General features: G+C 50.3%; 1 protein-coding gene across 2 annotated transcripts in view; it reads right to left on the bottom strand.

Annotated features, from left to right (window-relative positions):
• Positions 1-17,175, bottom strand: part of GFOD1 (Gfo/Idh/MocA-like oxidoreductase domain containing 1) — a 103,677-nt gene that overhangs the window by 69,118 nt on the left and 17,384 nt on the right. The window contains exon 1 of one of the 2 annotated variants that reach the window (XM_088831290.1): positions 10,557-10,643. The exons of the other annotated variant lie outside the window; for it this stretch is intronic. The gene's annotated coding sequence lies outside the window, so the exon portion shown is untranslated. Of the gene's footprint in view, positions 1-10,556; positions 10,644-17,175 lie in introns of those variants that run through there. 2 annotated transcript variants of the gene reach the window in all.

The following is a 17,175-nucleotide window of genomic DNA, read 5'->3' as shown; positions in this document are numbered from 1 at the left end:
TATTTGATGAAGAATCTTGCTGCCAGAGTTGCCCTGATGATCAGGCATGCCAGCCAAATTGTTTCAGAAAATTCCCTTTTTATTCTGGCAAGTCAACCTGATTTTTCACACCTGGACTACGAGTGCTCTGGCCTCTCCACGGACAGGGCGATGACCAGATTCTCCATGCAGCTGGTGGGGACTTCAGTGCTAAGGAGGCAATGTTCAGCGATTTTAACTTACTGAAAATTCCTCTTAGGGCAAGCAGAGGAACCCGGAACCCGGCTGCCATGAGTTAGCACTGGGGGCGACACTGCCGTGTGGAGCTTGCCTTCAGTCACTTTAAAGTCCAAGAGTGCAGGCCTCCTCAAGGCCACCCCCAGGCTTGGAAGGAGGTGAACTGGTAGGAAGATCCCCCAGAACTCAGCATATGGTTATACCCACAGCTGCAGCGAAAGAGTACTAAGCAAAACTAGCAAAAAGCAAAGGCACGGAGAGTGACGTCTGGGGGACACCAGGCTCAAGCCTCTGAGAGTCCCCTCCCAGTGGAACCACACAGGATGCCCTTGATTCCTCCAGCAGCCAACTGTGACCACAGGCAGGAAAACCCAGCAGAGACTCGGTGTCCAGGGTTTTATTGCAGACCGGTCACATAGGCCCCCTCTGCCTGGCACATGCCAACATCCCAGACTCCCAGGAGAAAAGCTGGAGTTCAGTATAAACTACACTGCACAATCAGGCAGTGGGCCCTGATTACTTCTTGGGGGAAGGTTTTATATCAGCACAGGGAACTGTTTACCAGTCAAGTTCCCAGATGCCGGCCAAGGCTCAGTCTCCCCACCCGGCCCTTCTCAGCAGAACAGACTCAGGCCTGTGCAGCGAGTAACCCGAGACTTGGCCCAAGGGACATGCATCCCAGACCCCAGCGACCCCGGATCCTCCTTATTAAGGTTCCCACCTGCCTTGATGTCAGTGTGGCTCACACCTGCAGGCCGGCTGCTTCCACATACAGGCCTTCCTCTCCATCAGCTGTGGTGGTCATTCTTTGTGCAGCCTTAGCAACTCTGGCCAGAGTCCTTGATGGACATCACAAAATTTCTCAGAACCAGTAGGGCCCCGAAAGAACACTGGTTCATTCCCCTCAAGATACAGATGAGGAAAGGGACCCTTAGGGAGGGTAAGTGCCCAGAATAAGCCTGCCTCTGAAAGCCTATCTCCTTCTGCCAGACTCTCCCGGCCTCTGACACTGAACAGGCCCTGATCCACGGCCTTCAGCCATGATCCACAGGCTGAAAAGATGGAAAACAGATGAGCAACGTAGAGTGCTGGGCCCAGGGAGCGGCCTGGCTGTGTGACGGGGCCTGGGGAGGTCTGGGAGGGCTGCCTAGCAGTTCAGTCCTGGCGAACACGGGGCACGCAGCTCATTGGGCCCAGGTGCCTCCCCATCCACACGGGGCCCGCCTGCAAGTGTCCTGAGATTTTATCAGCGGAGTCCCCCGAGCAGCTATCAGGCAGGTGGTGGTTTGACAGCTCCAGGGGCTCCTTGGCTTGAGGCCAGGAGCTTGGGGGTCAAGGGCAGCCAAAGGCTAAGCAGCGTCCCTTGGCCCCAAGCAAACGGACTGTCATCCCAAAGCAGCTGAAATGCGAATCAGCAATGGGACCGACAATGCCAGGCTGGAGCAGTGAGGAGCAAGGTCAGGGGGTGCTCCTCCAAGGTCACTGATAATCATCCCAGATCAAATCCACCTGGAGGGAGGGCGCCTATGTGCTGTTCTCTTAAAACCGCAATTCTTCATTCTCACTCACAGAAGAGAGGCAGACACACGGGAATATGAGGATGGCAAAAGAGACCCTAGTTCTGCCTGGCTACTCTCTTAAATCAAGGAGGTAATAGGACTTCCCTGCTGGCTCAGTGGTAAAGAATCTGCCTGCAATGCAGGAGAGCAGGAGACATGGGTTCGATTCCTGGGTCAGGACAATCCCTGGAGAAGGAAATGGCAATCCACTCCAGTATCCTGGCCTGGGAAAGCCCATGGACCAAGGAGCCTGATGGGCTACAGTTCATGGAGTCAAAAAAAAAAAGAGTCTGACACAACAGAGTGACTAAACAACAACAAAAGCATGTTCGGGTGGTGGTAACTGCTTTCTAACGTGCAGACTGGGAAACAGGAAAAGCAACAGCAAAAAAAAAAAAGAAGAGGCAGCTCTGATGATGGGGAATGAGACAGAGAGCCCTGCTAGGGCCTGGCTGGAATCCTTCCCAAGGCTGAGCCATGGCCCCTCTGTCTGGGGCTCCGCAGACACCGTATCCCCAAATCACAGCTCTCCCACCCCAGCCCCGTTAGATCCGCTCCTGTAGCTGGTTTCTGGGACATGCAAGAAACACAGGCTTAAGGAAGGCAGGTACCAACGGCTGACCAGACTTCGCTCCTTCACTATGATAAAGGAAGGCTGTGGGAATGGTCCAGATGAAAGGCGTCTGGAGACCCCGGGGCAGGGATGGCCGGGCCCATCGGATGAGACGTCTACCCTCAGCACCTCCCCAGGCTCAGCTCCGGGCGCTGGAGCCAGGCTGAAGACAGACTGCATGGCTTCGGAGTTTTCAGACCTGACCACACAGTTAACCAACCCTCTGCATTCCTTGTCTGAAAAACGTCTGACTGTACAGGTCCATCAGTCCTTTCCCAAAATCTGTGGTCCCAGATTCCCAGATTTTAAAAAGGTAATATGATGTGTTTGCTGGAAGTTACATGCCACCCCCATGCTTTTCTGCAGCGAAACGTGCAAATGTGCACATGATGTGAGAAAATAAACGAACTGCTTCGCACTTGTCCAGCTCGGGTACTGCAATCAGAAGAGTTTACACCGACCGAAGAAAACATTCGATTTCTGGAATTGAGTTTTTGGGGTTTTTTCCCCCAGAGTTGAGGATTAGGGATCGTGGTCCTGAATCCACCTCATCAGCTCACGGGGTGGATAACCCGGTTAATCCAGGCACAGAGCTCTGCAGAAGGCCTTGCACCCGCCTGACTACCTTGCTGTGTGTCTCTCTCACTGCCCGCAAGCTCCTTGAGACAGCATCTTAGTCATGTTTTATCCACCTTCAGTCAGTCAGTCAGTTCAGTCGCTCAGTCGTGTCCGACTCTCCGTGACCCCATGAATCACAGCACGCCAGGCCTCCCTGTCCATCACCAACTCCTGGAGTTCACTCAAACTCATGTCCATCGAGTCGGTGATGCCATCCAGCCATCTCATTCTCTGTCATCCCCTTCTCCTCCTGCCCCCAATCCTTCCTAGCATCAGACTCTTTTCCAGTGAGTCAACTCGTCGCATGAGGTGGCCAAAGTATTGCAGTTTCAGCTTTAGCATCAGTCCTTCCAATGAACACCCAGGATTGATCGCCTCTAGAATGGACTGGTTGGATCTCCTTGCAGTCCAAGGGACTCTCAAGAGTCTTCTCCAGCACCATAGTTCAAAAGCATCAATTCTTCAGCGATCAGCTTTCTTCACTGTCCAACTCTCACATCCATACATGACCACGGGAAAAACCATAGCCTTGACTAGACGGACCTTGGTTGGCAAAGTAATGTCTCTGCTTTTTAATATGCTATCTAGGTTGGTCATAACTTTCCTTCCAAGGAGTAAGCGTCTTTTAATTTCCTGGCTGCAATCAGCATCTGCAGTGATTTTGGAGCCCAAAAAATAAAGTCTGACACTGTTTCCCCATCTATTTCCCATCAAGTGATGGGACCAGATGCCATGATCTTCGTTTTCTGAATGTTGAGCTTCAAGCCAACCTTTTCACTCTCCTCTTTCACTTTCATCAAGAGGCTTTTGAGTTCCTCTTCACTTTCTGCCATAAGGGTGGTGTCATCTGCATATCTGAGGTTATTGATATTTCTCCCGGCAATCTTGATTCCAGCTTGTGCTTCTTCCAGCCCAGCGTTCCTCATGATGTACTCTGCATATAAGTTAAATAAGCAGGGTGACAATATACAACCTTGACGTACTCCTTTTCCTATTTGGAACCAGTCTGTTGTTCCATGTCCAGTTCTAACTCTTGCTTCCTGACCTGCATACAGGTTTCTCAAGAGGCAGGTCAGGTGGTCTGGTATTCCCATCTCTTTCATAGCACGTAGCAAAGTATTATGCACACAGCAAGGCTTGAATAAATGTTTGTTAAGTGAATAAACCTAGTTTCAAAGACAGCTTTTTTTCAGTATTCAAAACACAATGGATCCTTGCAAATTCCCCGGAGGGGACAATTACTTCATCATCTGAAGATGTGAGAACCTAGAAATTCAGGTGCTAACATCTGTAACGCTTTCAATTCACCCTTTTGAAAACATCTTCAATAACACAAAGGCTTGCAACTTTAAAACAAGCAAGTGAATAGCAGAGGTAATAGCAGAAGCAACTTATATTTAGTGAGAGCTAAATGTGCCAAGTCTTGTTTAAAGAACCTTACGTGTATTAACTTATCTGATCCATCAACCATTTTAAGTCGCCCAATTTACTAAAAGGAAGCAAGCCAATAACTTGCTCAGGAACACACAGCTACCAGGTGGCAGCTGTCAATCCCAGGCTATCAAACCCTATCACACACATTCCCATGGTCTCACCTGTAAGGTGAACACAAAACCCCTTTTGCCCCTGTTATGGGCTGACCTGTGTCCCCCCACCCACAAAAGATGCAGTCCCAACCCTGTACCTGTGGAGGTGACTTTTTTGGGAAGGGAGGTCTTCACAGACCATCAGGTTAAAATGCGGTAACGGAGTGGGGCCCTAGTCCAACATGACTAGTGTCCTTATCAAAAGGGGGGACATTTAGACACAGATTCACACGCAGGGAGAAAACCACTGAACATGAACGCGGAGACGGATGGATGCTCGCCAAGCCAAGGAGTGACAAAGATGGCCAGCGACCCACCAGAAGCTGGGGGACAGAGCTGGAACGGGTGCTCCCCAGTGCCCTTGGAAGCAACCAGCCCTGCCGGCACCTTTGATCTCAGCCTTCCAGCCTCTAAGGCCTGTGAGAAAATTACATTCTGTTGTTTACGCCGCCCAGCTGAGCCTTGGTAGGGCAGGTCTGGGAAGCTAATAGAAGCCCATCAAGCTAATAAAATGAGGCTGGAGCCAGCAAGGCTGACGTCTCGTTCTCAGAGCCTGTCCTGCAGTAACAGTTACTGACACCACGATGCATGCATGTTGGACCAGAGAACGACAGACACAGGATGCTTCTTGTTCACAGGCATGTCCTTAAATCCCATTTCCTGGCTTCTCAGTGACTACTTCTTCTAAAATCAAACCAAGAGAAGACATTTCCATGCTACCCTGTCGCTCCCCAGAAAGAGCAATAGCACACCCACCCCTTCACCCACGCCCACCCCATCCACGAGCACATGTAGTTGTACACACCCACCCACCCCCCACTGCAAAGCAGCTCTTCCCTCGCCACTGCGTAAGACACCGCCTCACTCTCCACTTCCCACAGAGCTCGGCCTGCGGTGATTCAGAGGTGACAAGTGACAGTTGGGGACAGATGCTGGTCCCTCTGGGGGTTGCCTGGCAGAGATAGAGGTGGCCCCCACATGGGACACCAGAGCAGAGTCGGGGAAGAGGAAGATGGGGGGACCCCAGGACCTGGCTTCATCCTCTGGTTGTCACTCCTATCTGCTACCCTGACACACGAAACCTCAAGTAGAGTATCCGTGCACTGGGGTGAGATTTTATACCATCTGATACTGCGGCTCCCAGTGGAGTTTAGGGTTTAGTCATCTGAGGCTCCCTGATCGGAATCTCTGGGCAGGTGCACCCATCACACTGGGGTCCTGCACACACACACACACACACACACACACACGCCTCCCCACCCCGCCTTCCACCCAGGCCCCTGCCCCTGCCAGCATCCTTAGGGATTGTGGAAGCTTGGCAGTGAGCATGTACACCCCGAGATGGTGGTCAGGTTTCTGACTCCATCCAGACTGAATTTTACGCTGAGGGTTGGTTCTCTCGGAGGTCCCTATCGCTACATCACCGTGGTAATTCCAGACACCCATCAGGGTTTTGTTTCCTGCGGCCCCAGCTCACAGAAGCCATGGAGAATCGTCCCAGGCAGGGAAGCTGCCACAGGTAGGGAAAGCAACCTTGCCTCTGGTCTGAAAATGGCTGTAGAAATGCCGGAGATGATAACACAGGTTATTTGTCAAGAGAAAACCCTCATGGTATTGCACCACAGATTGACAGGGAAATTTCTGAAACTGTAGACAAAGGGGTATCCTTCAGTCCCAACAGGACAAACCAGAGGTCCTGATAACTGCCCATCATCAGCACCCTGTCTGGGCTTCCTTGCATCCTGTTGGAACCAGGGAAGCCTGTGCAGAAATGTCTCAGCCAAGTTTCAGCCACACACAGCCACACAAAGCACCACATTTGATCAGGAAGAGCATAGGAGGTCAAACTGCCCTGTGGCCTTTCTGCACATCTGTGTCTGTCCACCCACCTTCTGGAACCTGCTCTCACGGGGAAGGGACCCTGACTCTCCCAGGCAGCCTCACCTGTTCCCCCAGACAGTCATCGTGTAACATCTGCCTGGTCAGCCTTCTGCAGACATTTGCACACAGACGCCATGAGACTCTCCAGCTTAGTGGCTCCTCGGCATGTGGGATCTTCCCAGACTAGGGATCAAACCTGGGTGCCCTGCATTGGCACATTGGTCCATATAGTCAAGGCTATGGTTTATCCAGTAGTCACATACAGCTGTGATAGTTGGAATATAAAGAAGGCTGAGAGCCAAAGAATTGATGCTTTTGAACTGTGGTGTTGGAGAAGACTCTTGAGAGTCCCTTGGACTGCAAGGAGATCCAACGAGACAATCTGAAAGGAAATCAGTCCTGAATATTCATTGGAAGGACTGATGCTGAAGCTCCAATACTTAGGCCACCTGATGCGAAGAGCTGACTCATTGGAAAAGACCCTGATGCTGAGAAAGATTGAAGGCGGGAGGAGAAGGGGATGACAGAGAATGAGATGGCTGGATGGCATCACTGACTCGATGGACATGAGTTTGAGCAAGCTCGAGGAGACAGTGAAGGACAGGGAAGCATGGCATGCAGTAGTCCATGGGGTCACAAAGAGTCCAACACGACTAAGCAACTGAACACCAACTGCATTGGCAGGCAGATTCTTAACCAGTGAACCACCAGGAAGTCCCAAGGGTCTCCGCTTTTAACAAGTCCCTCGTTGACCCCCAACAGATCCACAGAAACACTCTCAGAAACTGATGCAGAAAAAGGAAAAGGCATAAGCCCAGGGAACGCTGGAGCTGAGACTAGAGCCTGGACGATGTTACACTTGATACTTCCCTTATGCCAGGAGCATTATTGATTATTGATGGAGAGCAGGTATTTCCCACTCTCAGCAACCATCTGTAACAAATGCCTGTAGCTGGCTGTGATTCAAGGTCAGCAAGACATCCTCAATGTAGTTCTAAACTGGATTCTACAACTTGTGTTCTTTGGAAGTTAGCTGTCGCTAGAAAAGTGAGCTCGGAGCTTTCACTGGCCCTGTCCTCAGTGCTCTTCTACCATTCGCTTGGGCTCCTTTAGCGACAGCCTTCAGTCAAAAGCAAGGAGCATTTTCCATCCAGGCAACAGCAGAGGCTCCAGATGAGATTCCTGGAGCTCAGACTGAGGTGAGTGGTTCAAATGGAGGTGGCTTCTCTCCTTCCCAGCAGCCTACCCCGTCCTGGAAGCCAAGAGACTGCAAGCTCTTGGAGGACAGGGACCCCACTCCCTTGTTTCCAACAGATTCAAAAAAAACCTTTGTTGAGTTGTCGCTGAGCTCAACCTCAGCAATTCCAGTGGGCCTCCCCAGAGGCCACAGATGACTAGTGTTGAAAGAAGAGTTTTTGGAAAGAAAATGGGAATTCTATCAGTCCTGGGAATTGCACCAGAATCTGTCCCAGGTTTCATTTCCCGCCTCTCTGGATGGGGGTCACCAATGCCACCCACATCTTCAGATTCCAGGGACGTCAGGGGTACACCAGGAGTCACAAATTCTGTGGGGCACAGCGAGTCCCCTTGAACGTGTCATGCTTAAAAGCTGAGAGGCAGCTCAGCAGAGCCATGTAAGGGGCCAAAGGGCAAGTTCAAATTTTGTCTCTGAGTTTCTGTCTTGTTCTGTTTTGTTTTGTTTTCTGCCCTGTTTTTTTATGTGGTGGTTTAGTTGCTCAGTCATGTCGGACTCTTGTGACACCATGGACTGTAGTCCACCAGGCTCCTCTGTCCATGGGATTCTCCAGGCAAGAATACTGGAGTGGATTGCCATTTCCTTTCCCAGGGGATCTTCCCAACCCAGGAATCGAACCCGGGTCTCCTGCACTGCCGGCAGACTCAACCGACTGAGCTATGAGGGAAGTCCTTTGCTTTCACACAGTGTCATTTTTCATCCACCCAACTTGGTTCTTGGGAAGCAGGGGTCCATTTAATCACACTCTGAATCTGCTTTGCAGCCGCTGGCTGAGTGGCTTATAAGTGGCTCCATCAAAATGCTGCTCCCGTGATGATGATGACAGGCAGCCCCCTTTGCCCCCGCCCTGCAGGCTGGCATCTCTGTGTGTCACCGAGCCAGAGCCGCTGGGGAGGGGGAGGACCCGGTTCCAGGGGGCGGGAAGCAGCTGCCCTGGCAGGCTCAGCCCTGCACAGACCCTCACCAGGAGGCCGTGGGAAGCACCCCGGGTCTCCTGAGTCAGCCGCCACAGCTGCCGTTCCTCCAGCGCAGCCACCCAGGGCCGCCTTCCCCTCTTGTTTTTCCATCCTCTGTCAGCTCACACCTTCCACCCTCCGGGGCAGGGCGGCGCCACTCTGCCCTCGAACTGCCAGCCCCCCTTCGGCACTTGCTTCCTGTCAGCTGAACCCGCGCGGCTCTCTCCCGCCATATCTGGCATGCATGCGTGGGGTGCAGGCTCTCCTTCACCGTGTGACCTCTCTCTCTGACTTTACAGAGAAGGCCATCGCTCCACCTTGCCCCAGAATCGGCCATTCTCAGAACACATGGGAGCCGGGCTGTCTCTACCAAGACAGCCAGTGAGCGGAGGGCCGGACGCCTCTTGCACACCATGGGGGCATCTGTGTGTACCAAAGGGTCATCAAAATTCTGGCACACAGTGGGGCCACCTTCAGCCTGTCAGGCCTGAAGCTTAAAGCCCCAAGAGCAGATCCAGGTGCCAACTCTGCCAATTCCTAGCTGTGTAATGTCGGGCACGTTAACCCCTCTGTTTGTCTATCTATAAATGAAAACCAGCACTTCTTCAGAACGCAGTGGTAAGAATTAAGTGAGATGCCTGGCACACGACAAACGTACTTTTAACAAAAAGGGTTGCATTTCTGTGCAGTGGCTTCTGACATCGCTCATCTTCACTGCTATCGTTGGACCCGTTTAAAATTCCCCTCGTTATCTACACCCTGGTGGCTCAAATGATAAAGAATCTGCATGCATTGTGGGAGACCCAGGTCTTCCCTGGGTCGGGAAGATCCCCTGGAGGAGGCATGGCAACCCACTCCAGTATTCTTGCCTGGAGAATCCCATGAAGAGAGGAGCCTGGTGGGCTACAGTCCACAGGGTTGCAAAGAATTGGACATGACTGAGCGACTAACACTTAACATTATTCATACAGAGAGAAACCAACAAGTAAATAAGATAAAAGCTCTTAGGAGCCTGGGCGCCATTTACAATATTCCAATTGTAATGGAATATTGGGGGCTGGTTATTTTGTTCCCAGTTTTTTTAATGTCTTAAGTTAGGGCTTTTTCTAGAATTTCTATACTGATGGTGGTTCAGACAGTAAAGAATCTGCCTGCAATGCAGAAGACCTGGGTTCAGTCCCTGAGTCAGGAAGATCCCCTGGAGGAGAAAATGGCAATCCAGTCCAGGATTCTTCCCTGGGAAATCCCGTGGACAGAGGAGCCTGGCAGGCTACAGTCCAAGGGGTCATAGAGAGTCAGACACGACTGAGCAACCAGCACTTAAAATTTCTATCCCTCTTTGTACCCCTCCCATTGGAGCCAAAATGAACTGGCAGAACAGCTCAGCTCACTTCTGGGTTCAACGCTCAGCAGCAGGCTTGAGCTTCTCACCCAGCTTACCTTCAGTCTGGTCAACTGTAAGGCACTGCTTGAGGAGAAACAGATTTCTGCGAAGTAAAATAAGCTGCCATATGTATCCTGCCAAACCCCAGCTCAGTCAAGGTTGATTCTTATTACCAGAACTTTTTGGGGAGGGAGGATGAAGTCACCCTTCCCCTATCCTTTCCTGGGTCCCCTAATCTTTTCCATCAGAGCCCTGAGGTCAGTGGAGTAATGGATGTTTTCCAATTCTAACTGCTAGAATTTAAACAAAATCTGTCCACCCAATGTCAAACGTCATCACCAGCTTTGCAAACTACATAGAACAGCAACTAAAGAACCCAGTCTGACGGTTAACCTCTGCCTCCCAACTCCCACCGGCCTCTTCCTTTGGGCTATCACACCTGTTTGGGAAGAAGAAAGTCAAGAAAGCAAGCAATGAAAGAAAAGCACCTTGTGTTCAGGTCGCAAACGCCACCATGTCGGTGAAGATGGGCTAAGATTTCATTAAGCAGAAAGCGTCTCTCTTTTCAAACCAGCAAGTCACACAGGTGAGCAATCAAGCAGCTGAAAGGGAAGAAGGGAAAGGCCTCTTAAGGACCATTTAAAAATGCAAAGCATGTTATCGGTGACACCGCCCCGGGCACTTCATTAACCGTGTGCCCCCATCAAGCCGGGCTCTCCTGACCACCAGACTCCAGAAAGGCGCAGGTGGCCAGCCTGTGGGGGTGGGTGTCCCAGGAGTGCGGGGATCGTGGGGACTCATTGCCTCAGACCGGGTGAGAGCCAGGGGCAGAGCAGTCCCCCAGATCTGTGCTGTCCACCACCGGGGCCACCAGCTACATGAGAAGACTCTCATTTCAATTAACTAAAATGGAATAAAATGTAAAATTCAGTTCCTCATTTGCACTGGCCGCACCTCACGTGCTCAAAAGTCACATGGGGCCAGCATCTGCTGCATCGGATGGCACATGTTTCCCTCAACACAGAAAATCTACTGGACGGCATCCCTTCGGGTCACAAGACTCCCCAAGTTCTTTCCATTCCAGCCAGGTTTCAGTCTCACTTTTACTGTAGATGTGCCTCTATGGAGCGCTGTAAAACTGGGTCAGTGGGACAGACCAGCTTTTCTTCTTCATGAAACAGCAGAGAATAGAAAAAATCATGTCAATATCATGTGCCAGTGACATAAGGGGAAGCGTCATGGGATAAAGCTTTTTCAATTTGATTCCCCTTTATTGAGACACATACATGCACGTTCTCTATATCGATGTATTTATAGTTATATATCTAAGGGGATGACAGAGGACGAGGTAGTTGGATGGCATCACTGACTCGATGGACATGAGTTTGAGCAAGCTCTGGGAGATGGTGATGGACAGGGAAACCTGGCTGCTGCAGTCCATGGGGTCACAAAGAGTCAGACACAACTGAGCAACTGAACAAGACAGTTATGTATCTACTTGGCCATGATGTACAACATATTTCTTCCTGTGGTCAGGGTCAGAAAAACTTAGACCCTCTGCACCACAGCGTGCTCCTGGCCTGTAGATACTGTGTGTGTGTCTACCTTTGCCCGCGCTCACCTTCCCCTTTTCCAGGATGACTCAAATCACGAGGGAGTGAGGCCGAGCGTCTGCTCCACAGCATCACATGTGGGTTTTCCTGCACACCTGGTTTCCCCTGTGTGCTCTTCCCTGTTAACTCATTACCCTTGTGCACAGAGCCAGGCAACTGAAAGGACTGAGACACTTGTCTGGGCTCCAGGACCCACACACGGGCAGAGGCAGAGGGGAGGCTGGGCAGACAGACCCACAGCCAAGCCGACACTGATTCTGTGGCTTGTGAAGTCTGGCTCTGCTACATCTATGGCTGAACAGAGCCGAACAGAGTAAAGATGAAGAAATGCCCAGAAATCACCCTTGCTGCCTTGGACCACACACTCCTGCTCCAGCTGTTAGTTCTATTGTCCCCAGAAGCCAAAAGAAACTGGAATACCCTTTCCTTCATTGGACTTCCCTGGTGGCTCAGATGTTAAAGACTCTGCCCACAATGTAGAAGACCTGGGTTCAATCCCTGGGTTGGGAAGATCCCTTGGAGAATGGAAATGGCAACCCACTCCAGTATTCTGGCCTGGAGAATTCCATGGACAGAGGAGCCTGGACGGCTACAGTCCATGGGGTCACCAAGAGTCAGACACACCTGGGTGACTTTCACTTTCCGTTACTGGGGTGGTGAACTTTATGCATCAACTTGGCTAGGAAATGACACCCAGTTATTTGAACAAACATTATTGTAAATGTTTCTGAGAAGGTATTTTTCAGATGAGATTAACATTTAAATGAGCAGACTCTGAGGAAAGCACAATATTCTCCATAATGTGGGTGGGCCTTGGCTAATCAGTTGAAGACCTTTACTAGAAAAAGATTGACCTCTCCTTAAAAGGGGGGAATTCTGCCAGCAGATGGCCTTCAGACTTGAACTGCAACCCTGGCTCTTCTCTGTGTCTCTAGCCTGCTCTCCTACCCTGCAGGTTTCAGACTTGCAAGTGTCCACAACTGCATAAGATAATTTCTTAAAATCAATCTCTCTCATTCATATATATGTGTGAATATACACACATACATAAAAACACACACACATACAGTTGACCCTTGATCATTACAGGTTTGAACTGTGCGAGTCCACTGACATGCAGTTTGTCTTTTTCCAATAGTCAATACTACAGTACCACACAATCCACTGTTGGATGAACCCATGCAGATAAAATGGCAGATGTGGAGGAACTGTGGATACGGAGGGCCAACTATAAGTTATATGCAGATTTTTTTGACCCTGTGGAGAGGTGGTACCCTGAAACCCCATGATGTTCAAGCGGCAACTGCACATACACACACACATCCTATTGTTTGCTTCTCTAGAGAAACAAGCTTCTCAGACTGACCTACACTCATATTCTAGCCCAAGCAAGCCTCCTCATGGTTCAAGGCATTCTCTTCTCTCAAACGCCACCTCCTCTGTGCAGCAACCCCTGATTTCTTCTGCCAAAATGATCGCTGCTTCTTTGCTCATTTCTGTAGTCTATTCCTTGGACCGCATTTTTGCAAACATAATTCTTGTGGCTTGTACCACGATTAAGATGTGGGTTCTAAATCTTGTTATTCAAAGTTTGGTCCATGAACTGACAGCATCAGCATCCTCTGGAAACTTGTTAGAAATGCAGAATCCCAGGCTTCCCTGGTGGCCCACTGGATAAGGATACGCCTGCTAATGCAGGGGACATGAGTTCGATTTCTGATCCATAAGATTCCACATGCCAAGGGGCAACTAAGCACATGGCTGAGCCAGTGCTCTTGCTTTTGGACTGTGGTGCTGGAGAAGACGCTTGAGAGTCCCCTGGACTTCAAGGAGATCCAACCAGTCCATCCTAAATCAGCCCTGAATGTTCATTGGAAGGACTAATGTTGAAGCTGAAGCTCCAATATCTTGGCCACCTGATGCAAAGAACTGACTCATTTCAGATACCCTGATGGTGGGAAAGATTGAAGGCAGGAGGAGAAGGGGACAACAGAGGATGAGATGGCTGGATGGCATCACCGACTCGATGGACATGAGTTTGAGTAAACTCCAGGAGTTGGCCTGGTGTGCTACAGTCCATGGGGCCGCAAAGAGTCGGACACAAATGAGCGATTGAACTGAGCCAGTGCTCGAGAGCCTACGAGTCACAAATCCTGAAGCCTATGAGCCTAGAGCCTGTGCTCTGCAACAAGAGAAGCCACCGCAATGGGAAGCCTGCAATGAAAAGTAGCCCCCACTCACAGCAACTAGAGAAAGCCCAAGCACAGCAATGAGGATCCAGCACAGCCAAAAATAAATATAAACAAATTTGAAAAGTTAAAAAAAAGAAATGCATAATCCCCATCCCAGACCTAGGGAAGTGGAATCTGAAAGTGTGAAAAGATACTCAGGTGGTTCATATCACATTAAAGTTTGAGAAGCACTGTTTTTGAACAAAGCTCCTGAACTCCAAGGAGCTTGTGAAAATATCAACACTCAGTTGCCACCCTCAGAGATTCTGATGTCACTGGTCTGGGATGCAGGCTGGGTATCAGGATGCTGAAAATCTTCCCAGGGGGGTCTTACTGTGTAGCTAAGCTTGAGAACCATTGTAAATGAACCCCTCATTTTATAAGAGAAATTGAGACCAGTGAAGAGAAGGTCAAGCTACAAAGAGAGTTAATATCGGACCCCACCAAAGTTTCCCGTCTCCCTAAAAATGTTAAGGAGAGAGGAAAAACATCCATAGGCACTCTCAGCTAATTTCAAACGAAACCTAGGTCATCCAACACAAGCCAACGCACAATGCTGTCATGACACCAAGCGTCTCCTCTATAAAGCAAACCAGTAGGAACAGGTTCTATGAACACAAAGATCCACTCAGTCTAGGCTGGATCTTAGGAAACCGTCCCATTTTTAATGACTGTCAAACACTGAAACCACTATAAACCAGTATAAAATTAATGCTGGGAAAGACAGGAGCCACCCTGGGCTGCTGCTGCTGCTAAGTCACTTCAGTCGTGTCCGACTCTGTGTGACCCCATAGACGGAAGCCCACCAGGCTCCCCCATCCCTGGGATTCTCCAGGCAAGAACACTGGAGTGGATTGCCATTTCCTTCTCCAATGTGTGAAAGTGAAAAGTGAAAGTGAAGTCGCTCAGTCGTGTCTGGGCTAGGGTGACCCAAAAACGTCCTACGTAGACACAGATCCCGCCTCTATTGGTGCCTTGATCATCTCCTGGCCCCTGGTTCTTTGCTTATGTAATTCCTGTGGAAGGCACAAGCCGATATTATTGTGCTGCTTAGTGTTACCATGGCACGGATTTTTCATCTGAAGATAGGAGATAACAGGGAGAAAAGATGGGATGAGTCAACAGAGTTCCTTTCCTTTCAAGCCCTCCCTGCGTTTAACTTTACGCCGACAGGTGAAGCCCACAAATTCCCCTGCCAGGGTGATGATCAGTTACACCAGGTTTTCCACCCAGTCACTCCCATCATTAATGCTCTGTGTTTTAGGAAGGGTGACTAATGTGCAGCGGGCACCCGACCTGGACAGACCCTCGTGTGAAAAGTGACTGCATCCCGACAACTGCTCCCGTGTGACAGGGTGAGGCTCTCTGTCACCGCCTCCTATAAGCTGTCCCCCGAACAAGTTCTGACCTGGAGTGAATATGTCTTTGGAGAAGAGACAGGAATCTGCTTGATGTAGTGAATATGTCTTTGATCTGTTGCTGACAATGCAGGAATTCTTCTTGCACAAAACTACATCTTTCCTTAGTGCCGTGGAGGACGATCTGCTTAACGAGGCACCTGCAGACAAAGCTAACCCCAAATACCCACTGTGTTGATAAATTTGTGCTCAGAAATCATACCAAACCCCACTGCATTACTAGCCTGACAGCTGGTAGTGGCAGCCACCCCTACAGATGAGCTCTCAGCAGTGGTATTAAAGGGAAAAAACACACACACACACACCATCAACAGCACAACGCATGTGGGAAGGCAGGCAGGCAGACACGCACGCATGCACACACACAAACCTAGGCAAATAGCCTTGCCACCAAGCCACGCCAGTCAGGCCACTTTGCCCCCCAGAACACATTTCCTCCTTTGCAGATAAAGGGGAGACTTTATCTTCCTGGTATAAAAGAGAGCTGTGTTTGTCTAACAGATTACAAAACAACAACAGGTCAGGGTAACCAACCACATGACCGCAGCAGGACTAAAACAGCACTTAAAAGTATCTACCAGACCCAGATCACTTCCACCAGGAAGTCACCGGGCTTCCCTGGTGGCTCAGATGGTAAAGAATCTGCCTGCAATGCAGGAGACCCGGGTTTGAACCCTGAGTCAGGAAGATCCCCTGGAGAAGGGAATGGCAACCCACCCTAGTATACTGGCCTGGGAAATACCATGGGCAGAGGAGCCTGGAGGGCTGCAGTCCATGGGGGTCACAGAGAGTTGGACATGACTGAGCGACTAACACAGATGCAGATCACTTTGTCCGGTCGGTTGCTGCTGCTGCTGCTGCTAAGTCACTTCAGTCGTGTCCGACTCTGTGCGACCCCATAGGCGGAAGCCCACCAGGCTCCCCCATCCCTGAGATTCTCCAGGCAAGAACACTGGAGTGGGTTGCCATTTCCTTCTCCAATGTGTGAAAGTGAAAACTGAAAGTGAAGTCGCTCAGTCATGTCCAAACCCTTAGTGACCCCACGAACTGCAGCCTATCAGGCTCCTCCATCCATGGGATTTTCCAGGCAAGAGTACTGGAGTGGCTTGCCATTGCCTTCTCCGTGTCCGGTCAGTGCCAAGCTTTTAAAGTGAGTTGTCAGAATGCAAGTGTTGCAGGTGGGAAATTTATAAGCTGACTCCGGCATCTGCACTTTACCGTGAAGGTAATGAAAGGTATAGAGAGGTGTCCTCACTTGCCCAAGGTCACAGCGAATTAGTTGTGCTGTTGGGATAAGAATCAGCTGTCCAGGCCCCCAGGCCCACACCCTCTGGTTGCTCACACCTTCAGCCACAGCCCAGGAAGGGATTCCCACAGACCGGGCCGAAGCTCTCAGAACAAAGGTTTCACCAGCTCAGGTTTGCCTAAAGGCATGACTTCTGCAAAGAAAAGGGGAAGTGAAAACTGGAAACATTTCCACCGCACCACTTCTGTTTCTCTGGAAGGCTGAAGCCAACAGGAGCTTCACTTCCCACTCCGGTGCCAGGTCAGCAGGAAGAGGAAAATGACAGAGCTGCCCCAGCTCTTTCCCACAGTGTTTGGGCTTTGGCTGCACAAGGTTAGAATTACAAAGAAATCACCCTACAACCAAGAGCCTGGGGCTTCTCCCTGGATTCAGAGTCACTTCCCATTACCTTCCTGAACAGCAGCAGAGCTCCTAGGCCCTCAAGCATCCACTTCCACTTCCTGGAAGACCATCTCTCCCCTCTGGGCAATGCTGGACTAGTTTTTACACATCACAAAGTCTGCACGTGCCTGGGGACAACTGTCCCAGATTTTAAGGAT

The sequence above is a fragment of the Moschus berezovskii genome, chromosome 23, assembly GCF_049115385.1.
Source record: "Moschus berezovskii isolate FMDL1 chromosome 23, NW_MosBer_1.0, whole genome shotgun sequence".
Classification (NCBI taxonomy): Eukaryota; Metazoa; Chordata; class Mammalia; order Artiodactyla; family Moschidae; genus Moschus; species Moschus berezovskii.
This window is presented reverse-complemented; position numbering and strand designations above follow the sequence as displayed.